This window comes from Ambystoma mexicanum, chromosome 9, assembly GCF_040938575.1.
Source record: "Ambystoma mexicanum isolate Mex_15411 chromosome 9, UKY_AmexF1_1, whole genome shotgun sequence".
Classification (NCBI taxonomy): Eukaryota; Metazoa; Chordata; class Amphibia; order Caudata; family Ambystomatidae; genus Ambystoma; species Ambystoma mexicanum.
The window spans coordinates 1,077,875,814-1,077,891,231 of NC_090931.1; the positions used below are offsets into that span (position 1 = coordinate 1,077,875,814).

A 15,418-nucleotide genomic window follows, 5' to 3' on the forward strand; every position below is an offset into this window, starting at 1 on the left:
ATCAAATGCATGTCCGATTGCAATTTGGATTGCAATCTGACAAGCAATTTGGACAAGCAAGAGGGTTGCATTGCTCATCACATCGAACAATCAATGCAAAAGCAAACAACTTAAAGTTCTGTCGGGTCTTTTTTGGGGTAACTTAAAGTTGACTAATGCTTTCCATGCCTCAAAATTAAGCCCAACGTCCCTACCATGTATATTTATGGAGTTTCCCCAGGCTGTGGTTTCGGCTACACACCAGCGCTGCATTTCTGTCAGCCATATCTCAAACTGTGGGCCTCTACTTGATAGTCATGTTTATGCACCTCTTGCCTAATACACAAGCTAAGTCCATAAACGTAGAGATATGCTTGTGCTTACTAGTTCTAGAGTACACATAGTATGCATTCAAGTGAGGTCCACTTGTGCTTACTAATCCCTGCACTCACACAAGTTTGCTTAATTCGAGCCCACAACCTTTGTACCAACTCACATTCCCAAAGCATGTGCATTAGGTGAGCATTATCTCTACCCCACCGGGGGCAGTTAGATGGAGCATCGCATTTATATTTAGCGACCCTGGCCGGGGCCATATATGCATGGTGGAGCACATTGACTTGAATCAGTCTAAATCTTGCATTACGCAACACGTTTTTCCCATAACTGAGTGCCCACATCCACTGCCTATCCATGATATCTGCCCCAAGTCTGCCTCCCACTGCGTCTTTAGCTTCATATCGTCGGTGTTTGTGTTAACAATTAGGGCCCTGTACAGTCTGGACACCAACCTCCGTCACTTGCTGGATCATACATGAGCTCTAGCAGCGTGTTCTGTTGTGGTTCGGCAGGCCATTCTGACTAGGTGCGCTTTACCAATTTGGTTATCCTCATGTATCTTAGGAACTTCTGTATGAGGTCAGAGAGTTCTCTATAGATACCATTTTCATACATGTCTCCCCGGGTTGCAATGCCAGTTTCCTCCCAACATCACACTGCCTTTAACACCTCTGGGTCCCACTGTGTGCTAACCAAGATGGGGGCATGAGGAGAATAAGGGTGTTTGAGCTTCAGCAAGCAGTTTGTCCTCAACCAGACCCGTCTCCCCACCGTCTGCAACATCAGTTAAGTTACGTGCTTGCTCCCCGGGTGCAATAGTGCCTCCTTTAACAGTATAGGGGTTATGAGAGTATTAAGCAAAGTATGCTCTGCAGTAGCTTTGTCTGATAGCCATTGGATAACAAAGCTAAGGTGAGCCGCCAGGTAGTAATATTGTAGCCGTGGTAGTTGGACTCCACCCCGTTCAAAGTAGAGCAGCAGAATCAAGGTCGATAGTCTGTTCCTCTGTGGGCCCCATTAAAAAAAATACTCAATTAGCTCTCTAGTTCACGAACAAAAGGGGCGGCAATGTAGAAGGTGACATTTTTAAATCCATACAGAAGTTGGTGTAATATGATAAAGCCACCCTTCCCATAAGCGAGAGTGGCAGTCTGGACCAAAACACCATTGATCTTTAAACACCTTCTACCGTTCTGTGTGTTTAAGGTGTGTGTACGTTCCGGGGTATGGTCAACTCGTATGCCTAAGTATCTAAAGGAGTCATGTTCCCACCTCGGGCCCCAATCCAGCTCAGCAGTCAGCTTAATGTCATTTAGCCCAGCCAGGGCTGGGCTATTGAAGGTGATCCCTGATAACCTTGCAAAGCCATCTAGTGTTTCTAGCAATATGGGTAGGTTATGGAGCGGTTGGCACAGATCTAGCAGTACATCGTCTGCATACAACGATTAAGTGTGTGGTGTCCCCTACGCCTATCCCTGCCTCCTGTTACTCCTGTCTGAGTTATGCAGCTATGCGTTCTAACGCAAGTATGTAAAGCATCAGGGAAAGCAGGCACCCCTGTCTGGTTCCCCTTTCTATGTCCCACTGTTCCATGTATCGCCACGTTCTGACTCTAGCAATGGGGGATTAATACAATATTTTAATCCATCTCATAAAAAAGGCCCCAAAGCCCTGAGGTGCAGCCTTTTTTCACTCCCAATACACTGAATCAAAAGTTTTGACTGCATCCAATGATTTCCCATGTATCGCTCCGGGCGCCGGTTTGTCTGATCAATTATATGCTGCAAGTGGTGCTATGACCAGGCACATACCCTGTTTTGTGTGTATTAGCGCTGCTGTGCACCGACGAAGCCGAGAGGCTAACATTGTGGTTAATAGTTTAACGTCACAATTTTGCGTGGCTAAGGGTCTGCATGAGTCACATGCATCCCCTGGATTCCCAGGCTTAGAATGGGGACCATCCATCTCTCTCGCGCATCGTGCTTGGGAGTTTGCCCGTTTCAAAGGTCTCTTCAAATGCGTCGGGCTAGTGTGGATTGGTAGGCTTCATAAAATTCATCTGAAAGGCCATCTCTGCTGGTGTGTTCTCCGATGTTGATGCAGAGATTGCCTTCTCTAGGTCCTGCTTAGTGAAGGGTTCCTCTATAAGGTCGCGCTGACTGGTAGTAAGGCGCTGGAGTTTGATTTGCGTGAAGACCTCTGCAATGTCATCCAGTGGTGCTTTGGTAGGGGTGTCACGGTATTCGTTTTATGACGGTACGATAACCTTCTTGCCAAATGACGGTATATCATGGTTATCGCGGTATATCAGGTGGAGTTAACTGATCGTAACAAATATTTTTTAAAAGGTCATAAATTGACAGATGTATCATCACAAACAAAACCAGGCACCCAGGGCCATAATTGGGCTTTTCAACATACTTTCCACTGAAATGCGTTGCTTCCACCAAACACACGTGTGGAGAGGAGGGGGTGGGGTGGAGGCCTGCTGCAACTGGCAAAGCAAACTGAATAGCTTTTCTTAAGTGGTCATTTAGGCTTTTTGCTTCCCCACTGGCTACTGGTGAAGATGAACATGTTGCCATCTTGATAACCTGCATGCCACAGATCAATGTAGGCTGATGGTAGTATGTGTGTATATATATGTGTATATATATATATATATATATATATATATATATATATATATACACAGCAGCAGGGGATACCCACAGAGATTAGTGACTTTCGCAGTGTGACTTATTATATGTAAATTCAATGATAGAACTAGGGAAATCCCCCATTGCCATATGTTTAGAGAACATTATCCATTATAAATATATAAACCCCAAAGCCGCCACCCCAAAGTAAACCCTTTTCCTTCTTGGCACTGTATCTATTCTTCCTATTGCTAGCATATTGATTTTGTGTAAGGCACGTGTGGTTTATGGAATGGCATTAAAAACTGCTCCAACTGAAACTACTTGGCAGACGGCACATACAACAGTGCAAAACCAAGACTGCGCAGCAATTGCTTACTGCAGCCTTTCCAAATCAGATTGAAAAGCACACTTAACGATATGAACGGTATAAACAATGTGACGGTTATTATTGTTCAATTAAGTGGTTCACGGTATCTTTAACGGTATACCGTTACATCCCTAGTTATGGCTATACAATGTGGCATAATAAGTGGCGAATATATCGTTAATCGCCATCTGCGCTTTTCAGGGCGCTCTCCAGTTCTCTTCGCATTTGTCTTGTAGCAGTGTAATTGAAGCTTTGGGGTGTTCTTTACGGCACATCCAAGCGAGCAGCTTCCCAGATTGGTCTCCCTTTGTGTGCGTGCTGTACTGGCGACATAATCAAACCTTGAAAACCGTTCTCAAGTGGCCCGGCAGTGGGAACGGCCTCTTCAAGAGCCCGCCCAGCATATGGTGTGTGAGACTGCAGTGACTCTAGTTCTCCAACTCTGGCTTCTAGGACCTCCAGCTCTGCTCTGAGTTGCTTGTGGATGCTCCCAGCTCCAGCAATAATCTTGCCTCTAGTGCCGCCATTTTATCTTCTGTCGTGCATTATGTAGATCGGGATCTTCGTTGTCTTTAATACATGTCAACAGAAAGCAGGAATACTTAGCACAACTCAGATCCTGACAGGAGAGTTCTCCGGTCGTGGTCCCCAAAAAGGAAGAAGAAAGGCAGTAGAACGTTGTGCTGTAGGATCTTTTATCGGATAGCCGGAGCTCAGCTCAAACACAGCCTTCCAGCATTAGCTCCAGGCCAAGCCCCCAGACCAGGGAGAATGGATATGATGAATCTAGGGTGATTTTTGCAGTCGAACGAAGGTCAAAATACAGTGGATTATGAAAACCAGTTGAGTCCACCAACTGATCTTAATAGCAAACAGACACATAATTATACAAACCCATTGAATTTATCAGTAACCACTGAAAGAATGGTTGGACAAGTGAGATGTAAAAGATTGAGGATTGACTCGGATAGTTCACAACTTCACCTTCAATGGGAATCTTGGAAAATAAACATTGGTAAAATATCTTATCAGACAACTAGATCAGTAAGAGATCAAAAAAAACGTCTGAGCACCACTCTACTACAGGAGGCATTAACATCGGCACTTTGGCGACTTTATCTGTTACTTTGGCTCCATTTACAAAACTGTACGAGAGTTCAAATGATCAACTGAAAGACCAAACTAATCTTATAGCGATGCCGCATTCCTAGATGCTACTTGTGAAGGCTTTGTTACAGCGGTTCAGGGAAACCTGGACAAAAACATAGAGCAAAACTACTAACATATTTCATAGCAACATATGGCCAAAGTACGTTGGAAATATTGAAATTGCCTATGCGAGTTACACTTACAATCCTCATTGAGCCAGGAGAGCGTTGTACCCGGACCTTCTGGAATTGGCCATCTGCCCTCCATGCCTTTTTCTTTCCTACCGAGAGGATCTTCTCTCTCTTTCGCGTGAGTCCTCGGGGGGGGGGGGGGGGGGGGTTTATGAGGAGAAGGAGGGGGAAGGGATGGGGTTGGGTGGGTGGGTGGGTGAATTGGGTGGGGTGGGGGTTCTCCATCCAGAGGTCAAGACTCTCAACCTTCACGCTTGGTTTCTGAAAGGTTGAGGTTTAAGGATTGGGACCTCCCGGACGACGTGATGGAGGTGTTTCTTTCGGCCAGGTGGCCGGCGACCAAGTCCCTGTACCGTTGGCGTAAGTTTTGCGACTGGTGCAGGGGACAGAATGTTGATCCTTTTCAGTGTTCCATCCCTATGGTTTTGTCTTTCTTTCATATGCCCACAGGGGCCTTCAAGTAGGTACCATTAAAGGTTACCTGGCGGCGCCCTCTATCTTCAAGCGCTCGTCTGAAGAACATTCTTACTTTAAGATTGCTTTGATTTCGCAATTTCTTAAAGGGCTCACTAATGTGTTCCCACCGTCCCCCTTTCAGGTGCCGGTTTGGGATCTGAATTTGGTTTTGAAATTATTCCTGATGGGTGCTCCGTTTGAGCCTTTGCACTCTTGTCCTTTGAGACTGTTCTCTTTCAAGACAGTGTTCTTGGTTGCGGTTACTTCCGCTCGCAGAGTGAATTGCAGGCACTTTCATCTAAGCCACCCTTTACTGTGTTTCACAAGGATAGGGTTGTATTGAGGGTACGTCCTTCCTTTCTACCAAAGGTAATATCTGAATTTCATTTAAGTCAGAAGGTGGTTATTCCTTCTTTTTATCGTCCTCCGTATCCTGGCAAGGCAGAAGAGCGGCTCCATAGATTGGACCCTAGGAGAGCTCTGAGCTTTTATATTTCTAGGATGTCCAGGGTCAGAGTGGACAATAAACTCTTTGTGGGGTATGCTGTACACCGTTTGGCCCAGGCTGTTTCCAAACAGACCTTGTCCAGGTGGATTATCCTCACCATTTCTGAATGTTACTGATTGGCGGCTAAGGGCCCTCCGGACGGTTTGCGAGCCCATTCCACTTAGGGGTGTGGCTACTTCCACTGCACTGCAGCGGGGAGTTCCTATTAAGAATATTTGTGATGCAGCCACATGGGCTTCTCTCCACACTTCTGCCAAACATTACTCCCTGGATACGCTCCCAGGTCAGGATGTGGCCTTTGGTAAAACGGTTCTTTATTCCGCCATCTAATTGGGTGTTGCAAATTCTTTCCCTCCTCCATTTTCTGGTATTGCTTTGGGAGTCTGTCAAAGATGTGGAATACGTTGGAGGACACAATCCATTCAAAGACCAAGTTACTTACCAAACTGGTAACGTTCTTTCGATTGGATGTTCCTCGAACGTATTCCACATCGCCCTCCCAGCCTACCCCTCTGAGAATTTCTTGTGCTGTTGCAGCTTACGTTCCCTCAAGGCTATGTGCAGTCCAGCAGGCTTGTTATACGGGCATGTCACATGCTATGGGGGGGGAGGGGGAAACAGCAACTGTGGCTATGGGCGCCGTGCGTCCTATATATAACATCCGGTGACTTCGTCCTCGACGGAGGCCCTCGAGGGACATCGGACCGACGCCATCGACGCAGGACACCCTCTGCCGAAAATAGTTTCCGAAGTACACCGCTGTGGACATTACATGTTAAAGATGTGGAATACGTTGGAGGAACATCCAATTGAAAGAATGTTACCAGTTTGGTAAGTAACTTGTTCTGGTTGTTTGGGTGGGGGAGCCTGTGAAGGTTTGCTGCGGTTGAAACCGATAGCCACAGTAATGACTGGTATAGTAGGTATGTCTATGGAATTTGGTGGTGGGTCCGAACCTTTGTAGGATTCCTTGGATGATTTACTTTCCTCCTTGGTGCAGTTGCCTGGGGGATTTACTTGGTTGGTCGCATTTGTTTATATTGCCTAAGTTGGTTAGGGGTAAGGTTCTTTGAAAGTTAGGGGCAAATCAGAGGATATTCCTGTCGTTAAGTAATATGAACATTTTAGGCAGTCTGTCATGAAATGCAATTTAGATCGTTTTTTAGTCAGGAACATAATGTTCCATTATTGTGTTTGTGGCCAGATAGTTTTTGTTCCAGTGTTGTGTTTCAGGGTTTCAGAATTTCTTTGAAAAAGGTTTTATTTGTAAAAATGTAGTGCCTGTGCAGTGGTTTTGTCATGACCAGATTAATTTTTGTTTGAATTATTCATTCCTGCAATAGTGTTTACCCCAGCTCCAGAGCCAATATCAAAGTGCCCACAGAATGGACTTGAGTATCTGTAGGAGTTGGATTGCCTACTGTTTTCAGTCCCTAAATGGAAATCCATATGAGAAACTAAGGCATGGGTTGACATCCTAGTATTTGAGTTATTTCAGCTGTCCTCTGCTGAGGAGCTTGAAAAAACAAACCTGTAGTTAGGAAAGAGTTTGCATCACGTGACTCTTGAAGTCCACAGATGGAGCTGTAATTTTGAAGTCAGACTTCATTCTCTGGAATGGATAGGGGTGTTGTAAAGTAACTGACACAGACTACATTGGTAAATCCTATGATGGACTGCTTCGGTAGTCCGGCCCAAGTAGTCCCATTATAGAGCTGACATTTCTGAATGGCACGGAAAGTACAGTTTGGGGTTCCAGCAATGGCACACACTTCTATACCAGTTGGATAAATGACCCAGAAGCTCAATACTGTACACCAGTGTCCATGTAGGAGGATCCAGGGTGGAAGAGCCAAATGCAGGATCACTCTTCAGAGGAATTGGCAGAGCTTACACTTTAAAGAGTTTTGGTAATAAGTGCAAGCTTCCAGCACAAACATTTAGCACAGCTTCCCCTCCACCTACTCTGTTTCTAGGTAGGATATGGAGAATGTCTCTGGGCACTCTAGCCTGCTCTCGTGCACTCACTGCCTCTCCACTCATGCACACAGTGTCCCCCGCTCTCAAATGCTCAGTCCTCTGTAGATATTTTGCTGTTAGCAAAAACTAAGTCGGGTAGCAAAAAGCCGGCAAAAAGTTAAGGGCTGCCTTTAGAGAACGAGAAACATGTTTACACAGAGCAAAGCTACTTGAAATACCCAAAGTGGGAGAGAAGAGTTGAAAACCTGTTGCCTTGGGAAAAGGGAAATGTCAGCCCAGGTCCCGAGGATGAGAACAAGAATCATTCATTTTAATTGTGGTTTAGTTGAACAGTCAACCTTTCAAACATAGTATCATAACTTGACAATGCAATTAATAGTATAAACGCCAGTGTACAAAACATCACATATAAAATATTCACATGATTTTAATTCAGCTGTCAGTATTAGCCCACTTTACACAAAGATAAATTATCACACACATTATTCCTAAAAAATGTAATTACCATTGCACCTTAACCTACTAAGATCCTAAACAGCTGATATAAACCCATATTACCTTAAAATAAGATCCTTCAGAATGTCTTAATAACATAACTACAATTCATAAGGTTACCATACAAAAAGCATAGTCCTCCACCATTAGTTACTTACCCAACTTTTAACTTTTTAGCATTTGTGAATAAAACAACAAACAATAAAACAAACCTTATATCCCCCCACCCCCCCACCAACCCCTCTGTGAGTCTTTTAGGCATGCAGAGGTGGGCAGTGGATGCCCAGTATTCGCAGTTTCTGCAGGCAATAGGATTCTATATAAATCGTCATGCAGAAATGATAGAACCTGCTCCCAGTCCAATGAGAGCTTCGCCTTCTTTCCTTGCAGTGAGTAGGTCATCTATTCCAGCGCTGTAAAGTTCCAGACTTTTATGAGCCAGTCCTGCTCACTTGGGAGTGAGGGGGGTCTCTCTCAAGTGTTGTGCTATGACCAAAAGTGCTGCTGATTGAGGATTGCATATGCCTTCCTCCTGGGTGTAGGCCTCTGGGCTACATTGACCCACTCAGCAGAATTCCCATTCATGATCAAAATGCACCTCAGCAATAAACCGCAAAATGGCTGCACTGGCTCGTTGGAGCCCCATTGCCCCGCATCCAAAACTGCATTTTGTAACTACAAAATGATGTCTGCAACATCTTGCCAAACAACTATTGGGCAAGTTGTAACAGAGAACACACTGAGAAAGGCCGCCAGCGTGTGTTCTTTTGTGCACCAAAAGAAGCGAATTGAAAAGCAGCGTTGCTCTGCTGCCTGCAAAAAGTTCCCATTGAAAAAGGAATATTTTACACTGAAAAGGATGCTGCCCTGACGCTATTCATCTATTCCACATCATTGTTTTTTTTTCAATAAGGTCCTGCCAGGTCCATCCATATCCAGATTGTGTCCTAGCAGAAGAGAGCATTATTACTGAATGAAAGGCAATATTAGGCCTGACATGGGAAGTCACCAGAAACTTTACATTCAGCCGCACGGGAAAACGCTTATCTTTTGAAGACTTCAAAGAAATCCTAGCTCTATGGGCATATGTCAATTTCAGTGAATTTGTGGCTTGAACAAACTGCTGTATAAAAGAAACTGAATAGGGCTGCAGGTTGTCGGTGGTTGTCGGAAGCGGCTGTAGCGATCCTAAACGATTCGTACAGTGCAGCTTGACGACCCGTGTCTTGCGTGCTCTGCGTGCTGTGTGTAGGGTCCTTTCTTCAGCCCCTACAGCTTGAGACGAGAGACTGCAAACGGCAGGAAGAGCGACGGCAGAACGAGCGAAGGTAGAACGAGACTCAGTATTTACATCTTGTCTATGCCCTGTTTGCATTGCGTGCTTTTGGGCAAAGGATCAGGGAAGAGCTCCAAAGGGTCCGAGGACTAGTGGGAGAACAGAGTCTGCGAGCTGGAGGAAGAGGCCAGGTGTGGACCTCGTAGAGAGAGGTAAGGGCTTGCTCCCGGGCTCCTGGGCCTCGCTGCTTGGGCTTGAGTGTGGAGCCGCAGCGACCTGGAGACAGCCTGGGAGCCAGGGAGTGGAGCTCGACTCTGATCAGCATCTTTTTTTTATTGCACTAACAACAGAGGCCCTTCTCTACCTCTCCCTCCCCTTACCCTTCCCTCCTTCTCCCCTTTTTTCTCCCTCTTGCCTTCCCTCTATCACCCCTCCCTAGTTCCCCCCCGTCCCCCCCACCCTCTTGATACTTAGTGACAAGAGGCTGGCGCGGGTGTGGAACTTACCTTTTGGGGGAGTGCAAGTGAATATTCTAAAGTGATATCTAGGACGGCTCATTCTAACTCTGCCTTGCCCTGCCCTATCGGTGACCACTGGGACCACACCAAGTGAGCGACTGGTGACCCTGTTGAAAAGTTGGGGAGACTCTAAGACTCCCTTGGGCAGGACTGCAGAGTAAATTGTGAACCGAAGCAGAGGGTACCTGACATATAGAAGGACTCAATCTACACGGGTACGGAATCAGCAGTTGCCTCAATACTATTAGGAGACGGCGGGCCCTGTGCCTTTGATCATGATGCGGACTGGAAACGGGTCCTGGTAAACTGTGCATTGTGAACAGAACTCAGTCAACTGAGATTGACAGCCTGTAGGATGCGAAATGCCTAGGAAATTGAATTGGCTTACCATAAGGGGACTATCAATTTGTTGATCCAATGCAATTAGGAAAAGAACGGAATCAAACCATATATAATTTAAGAAAAATCAAGGTGACAACAACAAACCGGAGCCTTGTTAATAAGGAAGGTGAAATGGAAAAAACCAGGCCCAAAAAGAAAGCAAGGAAAACGTCCCCTGCAAACCAAGGTGTGATTACCACATTTTTTCCACTAAACCCACCTCGTGAAATAAATTCCACCACTATTGTGGAAGACTCACCTGCTCACTGCGAAAATGACGCTCTAAGCTCGTTAAATTTTGAAGACATTGATAACAATTCATTACTAGATCTATGCCTAAATATCCAAAGAAGCATGACACCACACCCCGAAACAAGGCCAAGCAACAACAGTGGAATACAGGTAGACAGATTGATGACCACACCTCCAGGGACATCTACTGTGGGAGGAGGTTTGGACAGATTATCATTCTCACCAAACCTAGCAATGGTCTCAATGGAGGATGTTCCCGAAGTTGAAATAGAGTGCTTGGATAAGTCCTACCCAGGGGCAGCAGAAATAGCGGAGATCCAGGCATCAGTAGCATCACTACAATTTGAGTAAGATGTCAGGGCGAATACTGGCCAATACTGAGGCACTTTCCATGGAAAATAAAGGGAGATTGACACCAGTAGACGAGGCAGAAGCAAATCTCTCTGAAGCCATCCACATTGCTAATGAAACTGAAGAGCAACAAAACTTGGAGATTGACCAGGATGTGGGCAGCCCTGATCCATTCTTTTCAAGAAAACAGCAGAGATTAGCAAGAAAGGCTGGAAAGGGCAAAAGAGCCAGTACCACGATACTCCCGACGTCAGAGCATGGCGCGACAGGATTGCCCACCAAAAAGAGCAGGAAAAGATTAGCAAGAGCCAAGAAAAGGAAGGCAGCTAGCGAGGGATACCGTACCAGCTGGCTGCTACCCATACAAGCTGTTGAAAAGGAGCTGGAAGAAGAGATAGAGATCGCGCAGTTCGAGGGGGTGTGCAACATAGAGGCCACCAATATTGGCAAGGAATTAAAATTACCTACAGAGCTGGAAAATCCAGGAACCAAAGTAGCTGTCATCATGGAAAATAAAGGGGAGGTGAGAGGAAGTCTTGGATGTCTGATTAAGAATTTATATCATAGCAAGGACAATAAATGGCTATTGCGCTCTGAACTCTTAACGAGATTAGACTCTGTTCCACAACTGCGGGTCCTTAAATCTGACGACTTTCAATTTGTGGAACCCTTGAAAGGCCCAAACCCCAAAGTATCTGCGCTACATTGTCAGTTCCAGCTGAATTATTAAGAGGAATTAAAATCAGTGGGTGTTGAAGTGGACGCCGATCTAAATGAAATTGATCCGAACTGCCCAATGGAAGAAGCAGACATTCCTTTGGTAACAGTAGATTGCTCAAACTCACCAACGGGATAGAAGGTTGATGCATCAGAAGTTCAACAAGTGCTAAAATGGTTAGTAGATGCACTTCCCGAGATTCTATCCAAACAATGAGATCTAACCATACTATCCTGGAACTGTCGAGGCTTTGCCCATCTCCTATCATCGGAGGGCTCCACAAAGTTACTCGACAAATATAGTTGCTTCTGCTTACAAGAGACATGGGCTATCGAACCCCTAATACTAGATGGTTATGTGTTATACCATTCGGCAGCCAAGAGGTGAAAAAGACAGGCCGTATGGTGGATTAACCATAGGGGTGGTTAATGCATTGGGTTCGAGACAGATTGACTGCAACCTTGAAAGCAATATGATAGCAGTCGAAGTGATTCTTTACTGCAAGGACCCCAAGGGCTCATTTTTGTTGGTGAGCATATATAATCCACCCGGGGCGAAACTAAGCGAACAATTGCAAGACTCTCCAGGCGAATTGGCTGTCTATATCTAGTGAAACAGGAATAATTGTTGTTGGAGACTTTAACTGTCATATGTCAGGGCATGAGTGTAAAATGCAGAACCCTAGATTAAAATATAGGGGAGTCATGGCTCATAACAAAAAAGATCTTGAGGGTGGAGCATGGGAATATTTGTTTGAGTCCTGGGATATGGAAATGCTTAACGGCAGAACAACTAGTGATCATCCTGGGCATCATACATGGTCAAATGGTAGCTTGTATAGCACGTTGGGCTATGTATTTGCATGCCGTAGGATCCAACAACAGGTGGTGGACATGATAGTGATCCCCAATGAATGGAGTGACCATGCTGCCTTGAAATGTGAGATCAGTATTCCCAGAGAGCAGTCCTTGCCTAATAACATAGGTATGGTAAAAACCAATAAAGCGGGTACCAGGATTTTTTGGTCGGACAAAAACATAACCCTCGCCATTGAAACTCTGGGGGTGGCAGATTACAGCAAGCTCCCCAACTTTACAGAGCTGTCAATTGACTGTATAGAGGATGGGATCCATGCTTTCGCAGGAAAGCACGCAGCAACACCTGTGGGGTCAATGATGAGACCTGAGGGGAAAAAATTGCCCTATGACAAAATGATCAGAGATATGAAAAGGAACCTCAGAGCTGAGCTCCGTAAGGCCAAGAAAGATATGGGCCCTGGGGAGAGATATTATGTAAAAGTCAGGGGGATTAAAAACAGATATAGAGCGGCCATTAAAGCGAAAAGAAGGGTGGACACATTATTCGCCTGGCAAAGAGTGGTGAAGACCATATGTGAAGGAAAGACACATAATATATGGTCCCTTCTGGGCGAGGTGCGAGGTGTTCAGAATGGGGCACTAACCAACCCCGTTGAAGCCAGAGTGTGGGTAAAATTCCTGGAAAATCGGAATGCAGAGGACGATAAACTAACAGTATTGGACAGTCCCCCACTAGTAGCTCCGATTGATATATCACATGAACTTGAATAAAATTAAAGAGATAAAATCCTCACGTGCACCGGGCCCTAATGGACTGTCCAACATTGTTATTAAATCGCACCCCGAGTTTTGGGCCAGCCTGCTGGGGATATTATTTGAGAAGATCTTAAAATCTGGTAAAATACCCCGTTCATGGCAAACTGCAATATTAATCCCCGTGTTTAAAAAGGGAAATAGACTCGACCCTAGCAACTATAGATTGCTCTCAATGTTAGATGCCACGGGGAAGATATTTGCCTCACTTCTGCTAAAAGAGCTACAATTATGGGTAGAGGGTTCTGGTGTATTGTCCAAATTTCAAAGCGGGTTTAGACACGGGTACTCCACCTCCCATAACATCATGATCATGGACATTTTACTATCTAGAGCACTAAGAGGGGGGGGCTGCCCCACTGTATGCCTTATATATAGACTTCAGAGCAGCTTTTGATTCCTCCCTAGAAGCCGCTTGTGGTGGAAATTGAAATTAATTGGCTGTCTGGAAGGTTTACTATATTACTTAAGACTCCTACATCAAAATAACTCTTTTAAACTGAAATTAGACCAGGAGGGACACACAACTGCTAAGGTTGCACAAAACGGGCGAGTTAAACAAGGCTGTGTCACAGAACCTCTAATCTACAATTTGTATGTGTATGACATTCCTGAAGCAATATCGGCTGTAAGCAACTGCCCCCCTAAAATTGGCAAAGCCACCTGCCCCGTATTAGCGTACGCTGACGACCTGGTGAACTTCGATTATACCATCAGTGGGATACATAGATCAGCGGCTGCACTGTGGGAGTACGCAGAGGTGAATGGCCTTAGCATTAATTTAGGGAAAACGAAGGTTATGAGATTCACAAATAAGAAAGTATCCCATGTACTACTTACGGTAGGCCTGGTGAATTATCTCCTACGTTCCCCAATATCGATATCTGGTTATTGATTTTGAAGTCACTGGTGACTGTGGCCTGTAAACAAACGCGTACCATTAGAGTGGCGCATCTGACTGCCCTGTTCTACAGGGTCACTGTTAAACAGTGTGGTTTCACAATGTGGGGCACTCGCCAGCTTTATATACAAGCCTTTTCTCCGGCCATAATATACGGGCTGGAAGCCCTTTTGGAAATTGATCTAAAGTGGCTGCAGGTGATCGAAGGAAGATTTTGGCACTGTATTCTTGGCCTACCTCGCTGCATACCAATGGCCATTATTAGACTAGAATTGGGCTCGATTTCTCTAAAGGCATTAGTATGAAGAAGCGGGCCTCATTATACCTAAAAATGACTTGAGATTCTAGTAATGGATTGTTAACAGCTGTCCATAAGGAAATGGCTAGGGAGAATTCGGTTTGCACAACTATTGATCAGATGGCTAAACTGTTCCATGAAATAGGTTGACAATCAAGGGACGGTGGTTATTCAGAAGAAGTACAAAGGAGCTTGAGAAACCATTAATTCGTGCAATACAGACTGTACGGGTTTAAGAAACTGCAGAGATATTTGAACATCTGCCCATCAGCCAGACTCAGACGGTTCATCTTATTCCTCAGATTGGAGCAATTACCCACGATTATGATCACGGGAAGAAAAGATAAGATCGCTGTCAAACTGCGAATATGCCGCCTATGTAAAGCACAAGATCAGCTGGAAACGGCAAAGCACCTTCTGACTGAATGCCCCGAAATGGCTAGTACATTTAATCCCCTTTTGGACAGTTACATCCATGATAATAAGCATATTAAGGACGACCTTTTTGGCACCATTGTATCAATTCCAATAGCATTCGCCTGTTGACGGCCTTATATACCATCTGGTTGAGAGTTGAAGTTAGTTTGGGCATAACACTTTAATTTAATGATCAAGTAATTGCATTCTAATATTGCATAGATAACTGTGAGTTGTACATTTGATTTTATGAAGATGGATTTTTTTATTTTTATGTTATGATTTTGTGTATGTGTATTCGGACTATGTAGTATTAATTTGTTATTCTAAAGGTTTTGTGTAAAGTTTAAACTATATCACAATAAATAAATAAATAGGGCTGCAAAACAATATTATTTCAGTCAGATGGAAGAGAAAACCCGAATTTGAAAGGGAAATCCTAGCAGCATTCACCAAGTGTCAAATGGGCTTTTGCAAACTAAAGAAAAAGAATGCCTGTTTTAAAAGTACAATGTTGAATAAAAACTTGTCCTTGCCTTGAAACGCAAGGGGGTTTGGTTAAAACTATA

The 15,418-nt window shown here is 44.7% G+C and overlaps 1 protein-coding gene across 3 annotated transcripts in view; it reads left to right on the forward strand.

Annotated features, from left to right (window-relative positions):
- The window catches only part of ACVR1 (activin A receptor type 1), a 903,677-nt gene that overhangs the window by 393,186 nt on the left and 495,073 nt on the right, over nucleotides 1-15,418 (forward strand). The gene's annotated exons all lie outside the window — the stretch shown is intronic.